Below are 16,102 nucleotides of genomic sequence, written 5' to 3'. Positions count from 1 at the left end.
ATGGCCCTTTTTCCTGCCTAGGTATGTTCTTTTCTGCAGAGCTCAACATCTGGAAAGTGTTTGTTTATTCCTATTTGTTTCCTATTCCACCTTTCAGGGAAGGTCCATAACTCAGCCGTGGAGCATCTGATTTGTATACAGAAGGTCTCAGATTCAATCTTTGGCATTTCCAAGCAGGACTGAGGCAGATTTGCATCTGGAACTCTGGAGAGCTGCTGCTAGTCAGCGTATACAATGCTGGACTGTTTCTTAGGTCCTCAAAAGAGCCTCCAGTGAGATATCTGGAGGTATGAGATATATTGGCCAGCCCATTCAGTGAGTTTCATTGCCGAGTAGGGCTTTGGACCCATGTATCCCCAGTCATAACTCAACACGAACCACTACATTCCACACCCAGTTTGAGCCCTCAGCCATATGTCTGAATGCTGAAGGGGGACTTTGTTTATTTATCTCCATAAAACTGGAGAGGAGACTACAATGCAAGCTCCAGGTGGGTTAAAACAGCTGTGATCACAGAATTTCAGCTATCTTCCTGCCACACGCAATTGATTTCCTCTCACTTGTAGCATCCAACACATCTTATGTTCCAATGACTTTCTGAGGACAAATGAAGTTTAAAAGCAAACCTCATCTCTGTGTAGTCATCATGAACTGTCTCCCAGATCACTGATGAGTGATGCCAAAGTTGACAGGCGTAACTCTGTCAAGTAGAGGGAAGGAACAGCAGTTCCGTGCTCCTAAAAAGCCATGTTTACATAAGAATACAGGAAATGGAAGCTTTCTCCCATATGGATGGGGAAACACAATATTTCCCCTGCCCCTTTTCTTCTTCTGATTGCATTTGAAATTGACTTTGAAATTCCTGTGATGATCCTGGGGCTTGATGCACCTGTTTTAAGCCTCCCCTCAAAGATGAGTGATGGATGGGCTGGGGATAAAAGCTGAAAGCAAGCAGGGGCCATGTGTTGCAATACGGAGGGGAAGGTACTCCAGGTGACAACAGCCGAGAATTGTATGTAAATGACAGTGGAGAAACAGTCTACCAGAAAAATAAAATAAACCATTCATCCACAAAAGCAATCCTATGAACAAAAGAATTACAATGTGCACGCAGGGAAAAACCTGAGTCAATGTTCATTTCTGTCCTTCTGGGCATTGTATTTTAAAGGTAAAGTGTGGGAGGATCTAAGTCATTTCTTGTTCATTCTGTTTATCTGATGTAATGGGATGTTTGTGATGAATCCAGCAGGATTTGGAAAAAGAACGTTGACTTCTGAGATTATTTGTCATCATTTCCCTCCTAACAAGCTTTAGAAGCTGTGACAGGCATTGCCTAATATATATTGGTAGTGTCACATTGCTAAAGGTACTGATAAATATTTTAAATATCCACATTAAAAATTGTTTGTTTGTTTGTTTTGCTTTTTGCTTTCAGGAGCTTAGGGAGGAATCCAAACCCAAAATCCACCAGTCTCCCAGCGCCACCTTATGAAAACTATCCTCAAGTAAGGCTACCACAAAACGATATACCCAGTCACATCGCAGCAAGGCGACTCAGAAGGATTACCCAGGTCAATAGTAGCGTAAGCCAGTAGAAGCAACAAGGACACACTCCAGCTATCTAGCTCCCAGTGAAGATCTTCTAGTATGGTGTCCTCAGACCATTCTCACTTCTTGATGCTGCCATGCTCTGTGAACTTTTCTATACTACCAGAACTGGACAGCTATTGGCATCAAACCAATTGCTGGAAGAAAGTCACAGATCTGGGACATGGACACAGAGAGAGAGAGAGAGAGAGAGACAGAGAGACAGAGAGAGAGAGAGAGAGAGAGAGAGAGAGAGAGAGAGAGAGAGACTCATCTTTCACATTCATAATTGGACCTTAACTTCCAACAACAGACAAATATGGCAGAAACATAGGCATTTTCAAAGGCGCTGGAGAAATCTTTGGTTATAAAGGGGGGTGGAGATAAAGACTTCCAATATAGGGATTATTTCATGTGAAAAGAAAACACTGTGCTTTTTCTCCCCTGTTTGTAGATAAAACATTAGTGGATAAAATAGAGGATCATATTCTTCTTTTGAAAAACTTACTACTTAGAGATTTGAAGAAAAATCAATGTGACATTTGAATACACTTTGAAGTTCTTTCGCAGCTTGAAACTTCACAACTTTTGTCTCTTCCTTTTTTTATCAGCTGTATTCATTACATTTCCATATAAAGCAGCTTGCTTGTTAAATACCATCTCTCCATTTTCTCACTCTTCCCCTCCCGCGCTCCCTTCTTCCTCACTGTCACGGCGCTCTCCATGAAAACCAAACACTTTTTTCTTTCAAAGGTAGCAACGCATCGTTCAATTAAAGCCCTTGCCTTTGTAAAGATGGATAATAACTTTGATCACTGCATTTGTGTAATTAAGGGACAGGCCTCTGGTTTAAAGGGGCAACACTTTCGCCTTTGAAACCTGGAGAGTGTGATGAGCTTTCTGCAATGCTCACACTGTTGGAAGGAGCCAATCTCCTCTGGTGTCACATCTATCTGTGTCCCCCAGATTGCTTGTCCGCTGTCCCAATGACAATGATTAGCCAGACCGCCTGCTGGCTGCAGATGGAATGAGGCAGAGCGATAAGGCAAGCAGCCTTTCTCTCATGCTTCAGATCAGCAGAGGGAGAGCATTTCTTCACAGGAAGCCCATGTATAAGCCGTTTATACTTATACTGCAGGAAATATTGGGGTAATTACCAAACACAGGGAGGTGGTCTCCCACTATCAATAGCATTAAGAATGGATTTGAAAATTCACTCACCAGATTAATTGATCCTCTCTCTCTCTCTCTCTCTCTCTCGTCTTTTTGAAATTTATTCTCAGGGCTCCAAGTTGGAGGGGCAAAGTGTATCGAGGAGTGATATTCTCATTACAGCACCACATATTTGCTACCATCTTAAGCCGGCTTTCTTCTTCCAGATCATTATTCAGAATTTTAGCAATAATAGCTGAGGCCGGGCAAACTTATTCCCCGCAGTAATGTCAAACTCAGCTGAAAGACAAGATGAGAAACCCCTTCCCAGCCCTTATCTGATGGCTGGCAAGGGCTCTGATCATGGCGGGGAAACGTTTATGCCTTTCCTCTTTGTTCCATCTGGCTTTCCAAAACAGGCCATTTAGAATGGTAAGTTTTGCTAAATCTAAACAAGTTTCCAGAGCGCTGGAGCAGGAAGAAGCAACCAGACATTCCCCTTGGGGATATGTGTTGGCTCCTGGCCGGCCGGCCCAACAGGTCATTGAAGTGGAACACCAGCAAAATGACAAGTTTCTTGCTGGGGAGGGTGGGGGGAGAGATTTGAAACAATCTTTCTTTCTCTGTGTTCTTTGTATTTCCTGCCCCCCCCCTTCACCCCACCAGCTGGCAAAGTGATGCTTGAAGAGATGCTTGTCAAACATGCCAAGGTCAAGAGAAGTAGCAGGAACTTAGAAGGACTTTGGCTGGCTCTGTCCATTCATGTGCATCTTAAACACACTGAGTGACTTGTATAATTGCATGTTCCTTGAATACAATGAGTTCAGTCTTTCCTCTTTTGCAAATTAAGCAACTAATGATTTATTTTATATACAACACCTAGCTACTGTAGTTGCTTGATGAATGTGCAGTATTTTTTTATTAATAACTCCTTTATGACACACATTGGCATCATGAAGAGAGAGGAAGTATAAATCAACGGTTTAAACTTTTCCTCCATCAGGTGTAGCACATGAGTGAAAGGAGACTCCTTTTTTTTTATTTCTTGTTTCTCAGGTTTTCTGGTGGTTTTACATAGTGTATCAAATGTTAATATATTCTATCAATCCCCACCCCACACATGTTATGACCTAGTTACTGTATGTATATTTTTTATATGTATGTTTTTAAATGCAAATTGTTTGGATACCTTTTAGGTAACAAAAACTAATGGAGTTTAATAAATTAGATAGAATAAAATTTTTGAAATATATTTCATGTCAAGTAATTATTCCTGAAAGAAAGAAAAAAGATGGCAAACACCTGTAGCCTTTTCTTTCCTATTTTATACAACTCTACTATGGGACCAGCCCCTGCTCCCCAGTAACTCTGCAGTCAAAGAGGTACCCTGCATCATTCACATGAGGCATAGTGATGTGAAAAATTGGGGATGCATTGCCTCCCACCCAGTATTCACTTGCAGTCTATTACCTTTTTGGACTTGGCCTCCTGGCGAGGCAGTGTTAATGGTAAATTCGAATGCGATAGCAGGGATTCATTTCAAGTCATTTGGGTAAGCCAGTGCTGGAAGGGCCATCCTTACCATTGGGCAGAGAAAGAACCTAAATATATGTGACACCCAAGCTGTTGCTTGAATTAAATCAGGATATTTCATTCACATAATAGGAAGCCACCTTATACCAGATCAGACCATTGGCCCATCTACTTTTGTATTGTTGACATGCACTGGCAGTGGCTCTCCAGGATTTTGGACTGAGGTGTCTCCCAGTCCTACCTGGAGATTGAACCTGAGGCCATGGGCCTATCCTCAAAGAATTTACCTTCCAACCTGTAATCCCAGTCTCACATACATATGCACACACACTGCCATTACTAATATGGGGAGAGAGAGAGAGAGAGAGAGAGAGAGAGAGAGAGACTCCCATTGACCTCCTCTCAGCCAACTTGCAAAGATAAGGTTTTCTTTTTCTACTTACAACGGGTGTGAGGGACTCTCCTGGTTTTTCAAGTACTCATAATCAAGAATGCTTGTGAAACCCAGATGGCTTTTTAGACGAGTCAAGAAGGATAGTCAGCTGTGACCTCATTACTTACTACAGGACACAGAGGGAAATGCTATTAGGCAGGAGAAAAACACTGATTGACACCCCCCCCCCCAATTTTTATATTGCACTTGAAAAGAATGAGATGAAGAAAATGGTGTTTGGATCCCCTTCAAGAAATAAAACATTCCTCTTGAAATGTTGTAATTCAGACAAATGGGTGTGTGTGGAGGAAACATTGAACGGACTCCAAAGAGTCCTGTTGACACCACATCTGCTGTGGCTAATGTCCTGCTGTGTAGAGGAGCATCATACAAGAGACAGAAAGCCCCTGATTAGCCACATATGCCAAGATTCAAAGCAGGTGGCCTTCCTGTCTCCCTCTGCAATTTCTGGCATTTCAGGGAGTGGGAGAAGAAAATGAAAAGAGATTGCTCATACAATCACATGGGCATGTTTTCCCACCAGTGGGATTTAGCCCAATTGTTTTCTCCGTTTCTTCCCAGTTAATTAAGTACTAATCCTAAAGTATCAGAGCATGTACCCAATAATAACCATCATCATCACTCATTCACACAGAGTGGCTCCATGACTTGGATCGGAGCAAAAGAGGATGGGAGTTGAGAACTGTGGTGTGTAATGATCATGGCATTCTTAGCACAAATGTGAAAATCGAAGGAAAGGAAAGGGGGGGACCCAGCATGAGCTAAATTCATCTCTGGTTTACCCCCCGCCATGGTGTTAACATCAAAAATCAATTGATTCGCCACAAGGAGGTTTGGAGACAGTACAAGAGGATGCTTACCTTATAAAACAGCTTCATTAAAAGCAACGTAAGAGGATTCTTGCTGGAATGAACCAATAACTTGTACAATGTCCGTTCCTGACATGTGTGATGAGGTGGTGCTACTTCCAACAGCAGGTGGGGACAACATGATCAAATATGCCCCCATATAATAAAACATTCCTTGAATAGATATTATATAACAGGGGAGGAAAGAGGTCTGTCTGTCTGTCTGTCTGTATATATTCAGAAGTTCACAATACTGGGTGTAATGACATATACTTCCAGAAAGGGCTGGATGAATTTATCAATTTCAGTTTCTTCTCAGGTCCAATTTTTTCCCCATTCCCAAGTTGTGTACTCCACATTTCCACATCAATTTGCACTTGTAAAAGTCCTAATGGAATTCCATCAGCATTTTAATGGGTATTTCTCCTAAGATACACATGTTTGTATGCAATTTTTCAGAATATGCAAATTTTTGCAAAGCAAGTTTTCTCCAATACAATGTATGTTTGTCTGTTATTTTCATGAATATGTGCATCTTATGCACACTTTACCTCAACATATTTCTACACATTATTCAGCCGGAGAACTACTGCAATATTCAGAGACGTGTGAATTTCAAATGAATGGTGTGTTTCATATTTCCAATACTTGTTAAACAAATAAAAATAAATCTTGCTAAATAAACAAAAATAAAATAAAAATAACATGTATCTGATGAACTGAGCTCTGGTCCATGAAAACTTATGCCTTCATAAAACTTGTTAATCTTCATGGTGCCACAAGTCTCTGTTGTTTTCGCTGCAGTGAATTAACATTGACTGCTCATTGGCAATCATTGCAATGAACAGTACTAGTTGCATTGTACTTTACCTTATTTAGTTGATAGTTATCTACTTTTTTATTTACTATTGTGCAAGCCTTCTTAAAGATGTTCTATTCACCAAGGCAAACAATAAATGTTTTAAATAAAAATAAAAATAATTAAAACTTGTCCAGATACTGTTGTTCATAACTGCCTGGGAATTTCAGCAGGCAGAGAATGCAACCATCAGGCCTGGGACTCAAGCAATGCATATTGCACCGAGTGTATTTCATCAATGCTTCAACAATGGGCACTGAAGTTCTATTTTGTGCAATGCATCATCCAATTCACTGATTTTAACCCAAATCTTTAATGACTTGGGATAACCACCCCCACCCCATTCTATCATGATCTCTAAGCTCAAGCAACAGTTCTGTTTGGAAGATACCATCTTGGTCCCAAGACAGAACAGATAAGGCAGGCAGAGAGAGGCATTTTCTTTGTAGAACTCCACCCCAAGAAATGTGCTGAAGTTTAAGCCCAAGCATCTTTGAGGAGCAGCATGTTCTTCTTTTATTTGGCCTGGTTGAAAAATTGATCTCACTCACACATTCATTCATTCAGAGAATTTATACCCTACCTTTTGCTGGAAATAGCCTCTAGGCAGATTACAACAACAACCAGCAAAATGCTATAAGACAGAACCAACATGATAAAAAAGTGGCAGGCAAGCAGATGAAAAAGAAGATAAATATGAAAAAGGTAAGAGCAACAGATAAAGTACGATGAATTTAGGAACAAATGCATAGCACCAAAAGTACAAGAGAATGGGATTGACTTTACTCGGTGCTTAAAAGATAACAAGAGTGTATAGGGCTTTTTCAGTTTGAGGGCCACATTATCTTCTGGGAAATGTTCTGTGAACCACATGTCAGTGGAGGGCAGGACCAGGTGAATCTTGGGGTCAATGCATAGCCCTAGTAAATATAAGAGGGGTAGGTAATTGAACATGGGACGCGGGTGGCGCTGTGGGTTAAACCACAGAGCCTAGGACTTGCCGATCAGAAGGTTGGCGGTTTGAATCCCCACGACAGGGTGAGCTCCTGTTGCTTGGTCCCACCTCCCGCCAACCTAGCAGTTCGAAAGCACGTCAAAGTGCAAGTAGATAAATAGGTACCGCTCCGGCGGGAAGGTAAACAGCGTTTCCGTGCGCTGCTCTTGTTCACCAGAAGCGGCTTAGTCATGCTGGCCACATGACCTGGAAGCTGTACGCCGGCTCCCTTGGCCAATAAAGCGAGATGAGCGCCGCAACCCCAGAGTCGGCCAAGACTGGACCTAATGGTCAGCTGTCCCTTTACCTTTTTAGGTAATTGAACAAGTGTATTGTTCCTTAGCTTCATCTTCTAATATGGTGAAAAGCTGTTCCTGTAAATTGGACACGTTTCGGAGTTTAAATGATAAATCAATACAAAATTCTACAATCCTTTTGATTCATAATAAATCCTTTGCCAGTAAATATGGGTTGAAAGTTACATTTCTTTCTTAATTGACCTCATGTAGTGAATTTGAGTCCATGAAGAATGAATGTTTCCATGAAGAAAAATAGGACTAGGGTCAATAATTAATTGAAAATTAAGACCACCTACCCACTCCCAGGGTCTAGATGCGTGATCATTATTTTTTATTTCCTTTCCGTTTCTGAATTATTTATTCATTGATGTTTCTTTGTGGTACAGCTTAAAGCAACTCTAACATCAACTAGGACAACTATGTGTAGATTCCATAATTATTAATGCCACTAAAGAAAACATCCTGTTTTTTAAAAGTCATTCTCCTCACCTCAAACACCAAGCAATGAACTCATAACAACAGTAGACACAGTGATGTTGTGTGACTGCTAGGATATTTTTCTTCTTTGCTATGGAATCCTGATTCAGTTTCAATAGAATCAGAGAACTGTAGAGTTAGAAGGGACCCCGAGAGTCACCTAGGACAACCTCCTGTAATGCAGGAATTTCAACTAAAGCACCCAGGACAGATGGCCATTATGTTACAATATCTTGCTTTTTGCATCCAAAACAAACTTGTGGCAATATTTCCTAGGCTTGCATGGGTCAGTTTACACATATGAGTACCACACACAACGATATGGGCAGAAATTTTAATGTGAACTTGGATCAGGGAGAATTGTATATGAAGTCTATAGAAAAAGGGGACGCGGGTGGCGCTGTGGTCTAAACCACCAAGCCTCTTGGGCTTGCCAATCGTAAGGTTGGCAGTTCAAATTCATGAGACGGGGTGAACTCCTGTTGCTTTATCCCAGCTCCTCCCAACCTAGCAGTTCAAAAGCAGTGTGTTTACTGCAATGTGTTGTACATAGGGCTGCCTCTGAAGACGGTTTGGAAACCTCAGCTGGTACAGAATTCAGTGGCCAGGTTGCTCACCGAAGGAAGATGGTTTGAGCATATTACACCGATCCTGGTCGAACTGCACTGGCTACCAATTAGCTTCCAGGCCCAATTCAAAGTGCTGGTTTTGACCTCTAAAACCTTAAATGCCTCAGGACTGCAATACCTCAAGGACCACCTCTTTCCATATGAAACTACCCAGACCCTGAGATCATCTTCTTTGGCCCTCCTTGAGAGGTCCGGAGGGTGGCAATATGTGAATGGGTCTTCTCTGCAGTGGCTCCCCATCTGTGCAATGCTCTCTGCAGAGAAGTTCACCTGGCGCCTTCATTATGCACCTTTAGGTGCCAGGCAAAAATGCTCCTTTTTAACCAGGACTTTGGTTGATTTGATTTACATCCTATGCCCTTTTAAAATGTGTGTTTGGTTTTTTTGGGGGGTGTTATTGGGTTGTCATTTTTATTATATATTTTGTGGTTTTATACCTTGATTTTATTCTGTGAACCACCCTGAGACCCCCAGGTATAGGGAGGTATATAAATTCAATAAATAATAAAATAATAATAATAATACCAGTGTGAGTAGATAAATAGGTACTGCTCCAGCAAGAAGGTAAGCTGCATTTCTGTGCACTCTGGCTTCCATCACGGTGTCCTGTCGCGCCAGAAGCGGTTTAGTCATGCTGGCCAAGTGACCCGGAAAGCTGCCTGTGGACAAACGCCAGCTCCCTCAGCCTGAAAGCGAAGATGAGCACCACACCCCATAGTCAAATTCAACTGGTCTTAACTGTCCAAGGGTGCTTTACCTTTTACCTTACTGTAGAATAGGAAAAGTGTGGTCTCAGTTTCAGAAAAATAGCATTGCATGTGTCTCTGCTAAATCATGTGCTTCTTCATGTTTCTCCTCTGCATCATATACATAATCCAATGTGGGTTGGGAGGAGGCTTCTCACATGTGTGAACAAGTCCAAGCACACTTCACATGTTATGTCCGAGAAGGAGTCGATACACTGAAAAGAAGTGGGATCTGATGTCACTCCAGTCATGCAAAGCTTCCTGGATCTCACCACCAATGTCAATACTTTAAACATAGGAACCATGGAAGCCTCTGTTTGTAGGCTTTCATAGGACCTAGATTCCTGCTCCAATGGAAACCTGTGATCCTAGAGTGGGTCTGGGCCACAGCTAACCTCCCAATACTGTTGTCATCACGGCAAATCTGGATTGTCTAGGGGCAGAGCAGGATACTAAAGGGAACACTGAATTAGCTCTTCTGGTGTGCTCACACAGAACAAATTTCATCAGCGTCCTGCATTCATCTACCTGATTATAATGCTTGTGGTTCTTTCCCATTTTCCAACGTTCCTTTTACACTGCAGTATCTGTTGTGTTTTGCAACTGTGGGTTTGCTTGTTTTTTTATGCTGCTACACCATGGTGAATTCTGTTCACACTAAGAAATGTCACTGGACATAAAAACAGCAGGAAAGAATTTTATACTGTCCCAAATTTTGTCATTTTACTTTGCCATGATTTGCCAGGTTAAGGGGACTGCAAACAGATTTCATTCTGGGCCAAGTAACACAGAAATCAACACTACAAATGCAATATAATCCATCAGTTTTCTGGATGTGGCTTTTATGGCATGCGAAAGGTCAAATATAATGCAGAAATTAACAGTGAGGGAAACATCATGGAAATGGAATAAACCACTGTGTGAATGCAGCTGCAGACTACCCAAAATCTAAGCTTAGGTAGCTTTTGGAAGGAGGAGGAATTTGTGTGGTCTACCATATGTTGTTGGACTCCACCACCAATCAGAACTAGCCAACATCGCCAGTGCACAGGTATGATGGACTTTTAGCCCATCTGGAAAGCCACTGGTTAGCTACGACTGTTTTACAAGTTTCTTTTTTTAACCTTTAAAACTTGGGCTTAGCCTTTGGGCCTCAGATGGGAAGTTTCAAGATTTCCAATGTAATTTTCCTAGCTTTTGCAGGGAGCTGTCGTGAACCTTCAAAATTTAGATAGCTGAACAGACCAGTTATGCATGTTTGCTCACTAGTAATCCTCACTGTTTGATATAACTCACTTTTAAGTAAGTGTGTCTCATGCCTGGAGTATCTCAATATTTCTCCACATAGCAGAGATCAGCACTCTTTTGTCAGCAAAAAAAAAGAAAAAGAAAAAGAAAAAGAAACCCACCAGCTATATTTGAAACCAGAGAGCATTATTCAGTAAGCCATATATTTAAAGTTTTGTCCAATGATTTCTTGACATGCAAACCAGAATGCAAATTGATATTTTGTATGTGCAAAACGGAGCTGAAGTTTTAGAACTAGTCAAGGGAATACATCGTTTCTATTCTGCTACCAGAACCAATAGCATAATCCTTTGGGATCTTTGTTTGTTTGTCTATGGTTTGGAAACTCACATAAAAGTAACCTCTCAGCAAATAATGCATTAAACCAAATAATACCTTTTCCTAATCCCTCTAGACCCCTCTACCCCTCGGCCCCCAAAATATATGCAAGGATTTCATTTCCTCATCTGGGGAAAGGAAATTTTCTGTGTCAGTTTAAATAGGATATGAGCAAGCAAGCAGAATAAACCAGTAAAATGTAATTAAGCCATTTAGCACCCCATAAAACAGAATCCCATAAAAAAGTAATGCAAACCACAGGGGTGCAGTCAGTACAGGGCCAAGTGTCTCAGCTGGATTTAAAGGGACACTGTCAAACTACTACAGTCTCACAGTAGCTGATCTAAAAGAGCAATACCAGATGAAAGGCGCATGGATGTATTTTCTGTTGTAAAACAAGGGCACAAGAGCCAGCTCTCAGTGCAGGAACTGTTTGAAACCATCAACTGTCCATCCCTAACAAACAACCTAAAATTACCCTCCAGCTTTCTTAATGATAAAAACTGCCTGTTTCACAGCTACCAAGGAACCTGTATTGTTTTGCCTGAAGACCAATCATCCTTGTATAGGCCTGTAAGGTCACTTTAATCATCAGGAGAAGTTTAACTTGCAGTACAACACTCTGCAGAATGCCCCAGAGTTGTGAGCAAAATGGGCATTTCTCACTATTTCCTGTGCACTGTGAAGTGCCCTTCCCTCTGACATACATGAAGCATCATCCATCCTTTGCTTCAGGCATCTTGTAAAGAGACATCTTCTTTGCTCATGCTTTCTCTGACTCATAAGATTGGAGCCCTGTTGATGCGGGATCTCTCTCTCTCTCTATGTTTTATGTTGTATCTCTGTTTTTATGATACTGTTTTGTTATTTTTATATTCTGCAATTGTATACCACTTGTTGTTGTTGTTTAGTCGTTTAGTCATGTCCGACTCTTCGTGACCCCATGGACCAGAGCACGCCAGGCACTCCTGTCTTCCACTGCCTCCTGTAGTTTGGTCAGACTCATGCTGGTAGCTTCCAGAACACTGTCCAACCATCTCGTCCTCTGTCATCCCCTTCTCCTTGTGCCCTCAGTCTTTCCCAGCATCAGGGTCTTTTCCAGGGAGTCTTCTCATGAGGTGGCCAAAGCATTGGAGCCTCAGCTTCACAATCTGTCCTTCCAGTGAGCACTCAGGGCTGATTTCCTTCAGAATGGATAGGTTTGATCTTCTTGCAGTCCATGGGACTCTCAAGAGTCTCCTCCAGCACGACTTAGAGATGCTTAAATATTATGTAGTCTAGAAATGCTTTCAAATAAATAAACCTAAATGACAGAATTCAAGTTGTAAGAAATGATGAAATAGAGTGAGCCATGATAAAAAAAAATCATCAAAGGGAAGGGTTGTGTGTGTGTGTGTGTGTGTGTGTGTGTGTATCTGAGAGGGGTTTTTATGGGCAAAGTGATAGCTTGTGGTAAAATTTCACTTTATATTTTTATTGTAACTTCTACGCAATTGCAATGTAATTACATTCACTGGACTATGAAGTGTATTTAACCCGTGTAGTTAACCCTCCTGTTAGAGACTTATGAACACATTTACAAAAGTTCCATTTTTGAAAAAAACAAAGTACATACTAATGTCTTCCATTATGAAGTCAGACACAAGCTATTTAATAATGAAATTAGGCTTCCAATTGTATGAACTAATTTTAATTACAATAAAAAGAGCATAACCTAGTGTAGTTATATTGTAATTACAATGCCTGCAGTTACACTGCAATTATGAGTAACTAGGCAAAGTACAACTGAATTTATCCAGAAAGCCAAAATATCTGGCCTCTCAAAGATTCAGGGTTGTGTCCATAATAATAATAATAATAATTTATTATTTATACCCCGCCCATCTGGCTGGGCCTCCCCAGCCACTCTGGGCGGCTTCCATAAAAACCAAAAATACAGTAAAATATCACACGTTAAAAACTTCCCTGAACAGGGCTGCCTTAAGATGTCTTCTGAATGTCAGGTAGTTGTTTATCTCTTTGACATCTGCTGGAAGGGCGTTCCACAGGGCGGGCGCCACTACCGAGAAGGCCCTCTGCCTGGTTCCCTGTAGCTTTGCTTCTCGCAATGAGGGAACCGCCAGAAGGCCCTCGGCGCTGGACCTCAGCGTCCGGGCAGAATGATGGGGGTGGAGACGCTCCTTCAGGTATACTGGACCGAGGCCGTTTAGGGCTTTAAAGGTCAGCACCAACACTTTGAATTGTGCTCGGAAACGTACTGGGAGCCAATGTAGGTCTTTCAAGACCGGTGTTATATGGTCTCGGCGGCCGCCCCCAGTCACCAGTCTAGCTGCTGCATTCTGGATTAGTTGTAGTTTCCGAGTCACCTTCAAAGGTAGCCCCACGTAGAGCGCATTGCAGTAATCCAAGCGGGAGATAACCAGAGCATGCACCACTCTGGCGAGACAGTCCGCAGGCAGATAGGGTCTCAGCCTACGTACCAGATGGAGCTGGTAAACAGCTGCCCTGGACACAGATTTGACCTGTGCCTCCATGGACAGCTGTGAGTCCAAAATAACTCCCAGGCTGCGCACCTGGTCCTTCAGGGGCACAGTTACCCCATTCAGGACCAGGGAATCCTCCACACCTGTCCAATGTTAATCGTGCTCGGGGCAGATCCAATTGAATTAATGGCAAATTTAATTCCATTAATTTCACTGGGTTTACTCTAAGTAGACCTTAGTTGGATACAACTCTCAGATATAATTTCACCACCATTAAGCAGTGTGAGAAATATGTGATTGCTAAAGGACAAGTCTGGTTTACAGATAGGTGAGTCAATCTATTTACAGCTTATGTCACTTTCACATATATTGATCCATAAATCCATTTTGTTGTATTTCCATATTAAACTACAATTTTATTTTATTTGTAATTGCACCAAGTGTGCATTGCAATATACATATTTCTGAATTTATTTTTCTTCAAATGTGTATGGATAATAATAGTTTTAACTATTTAAAAAATTCATTTGGATCTTTTATGTGCATTATATGCATTTTCTCAAAATATGCATTTCTAGCCACACTTATTATTATTTATAATTTTAATTATACAATTTTTATGATGCCCTATACCTGCTTGTCTTGGGGCAGTTTTTATCTCCAAAGCCACCTTTTAAAAATGTATTTTGATATATTTTTGAGCCAATACATATTTCAGAGTATTTGGGAAGTGCAAAACATGTGTATAATGTAATCCTGATCTGCATATGAGTCTGGGAAGTGAAGTGCAGGTCACTTCCTAAGGCTAATCAGTAACAAAGCATAAGAGTGGGTGGTATCAGTGCTACTTTTCTAGAAAAAGAGGTGCCAGAACTCACCATGAATGCCTCCCTTGTTCTCTTATAATGACAATCATGTCTACCTTAGAGGTGCCAGAACTGAGTTCCAATGAGTTCCTGCCGAAAAGAAAGACCTGATGATAACAAACCAAGGTAACACTAATGTAAAATATGCCATAGACCCCCGTTTTATTTCTGTGAATTCATGACAAATCTGTACACAAGCCCTGATATGACAATCCAGCATTCTTTGCCTAGAGAAGATGATAGAAAGATTGCTCAGTAAATAAAACTACACCCTGTATGAAAACAAATGTGTGTACAGTAATTACACAGTAAGAATTTCTACTTCTATCCCTCTCTCAGCTGTGGCACATAATTTGTCTTTGACTACTTCCAGGGGAGATCGATGAACAATTGGAGTGAATTAATGCAGGTACGTATTTGCAGCTCAATACCTGTAAAATCATAAAAGACATCTTAATCATACCTCATTGGATTGGTGGGAGACTGACAGCTGCCTTTTCTTAATAATCATAGGATGACCTTAACAGTTCTAAATTAAAGTTTGGATTTTGGTGGGTAGCACATCTCAGATCTTGCTTATGTCATCACAGAAAGGTGTCAACTGAATGTATAATTGATATATTGGTGAGAAAATCCATGTAAAAGTTGTTGCTTCTCACCTCCAGACTGTCGTGATATTTGCAGGAGGGATTCACACACATACGGGAAATTTAGGTCTGTGAAATTAAAGGGGATCAAAAGGCTCTGACACCCCATTGTTACAAATCCACTTTTTGAAAAAATATGTAGCTAGGAAAGTGATGGGGAGATACAGTGAGGACTGTAGTATGTACAAATGATGCACAGGAAGTCATCTAAACACAGCACAAGCAAATCAGGATGAATGCTCATTGGTGTATAACCACACCATAAACAAATCAGAATTAATGTTCACCAAGGCTGTGCATAGTTTGAACTCCACGTAAGTTTTAAGCAAGCTAATGAAAATGAATACTCAGAAAGCAGCTTATAGGGAAAAGCACTAACCTGGTGATAAAGTGGGAAGTCTGGCCGGGAATCTGGGTTTTTTTGTTTTTGTTTTCTGTATGTGAATTCATATTGCAGAGATCAGAGGTGGAGCTAGCTGTTGCACCACCCGGAGCAGTGCACATGTTGTGCACATGGGCAGGGCTAGCCGCCCATGGGGTGCCGCTGTTGGCAAACGCTCCTGGGGGGGCAGACCCCCAGTACCTCTGAGCGTCTCCCAGTAGGCACGTCTCTGGAATGACATGTCCCTTCCTTCCAGAGTCCCCCTCTGTGACACTTCTGATATGAAAAGTGCACAAAAGCCTTCTGGCATCACACAGCAAGAAGATAGAAACATCCGTAGATCTAAACTATGCTTTATTCACAATATATACAGAGAATCCATAATCACATAATCACATCACATAAACACACTAGCTGGCATCTGCTACGTAAAATCCTAACAGCCGCATGCAGCAAGCATCCTAGGGGGTGCCATGCACGGCGAGTGTCCCAGGGGGGCGTGGCAGCGTGGCGATGTCAA

This window comes from Podarcis raffonei, chromosome 9 (genome assembly GCF_027172205.1).
Source record: "Podarcis raffonei isolate rPodRaf1 chromosome 9, rPodRaf1.pri, whole genome shotgun sequence".
NCBI lineage: Eukaryota > Metazoa > Chordata > Lepidosauria > Squamata > Lacertidae > Podarcis > Podarcis raffonei.
This window is presented reverse-complemented; position numbering follows the sequence as displayed.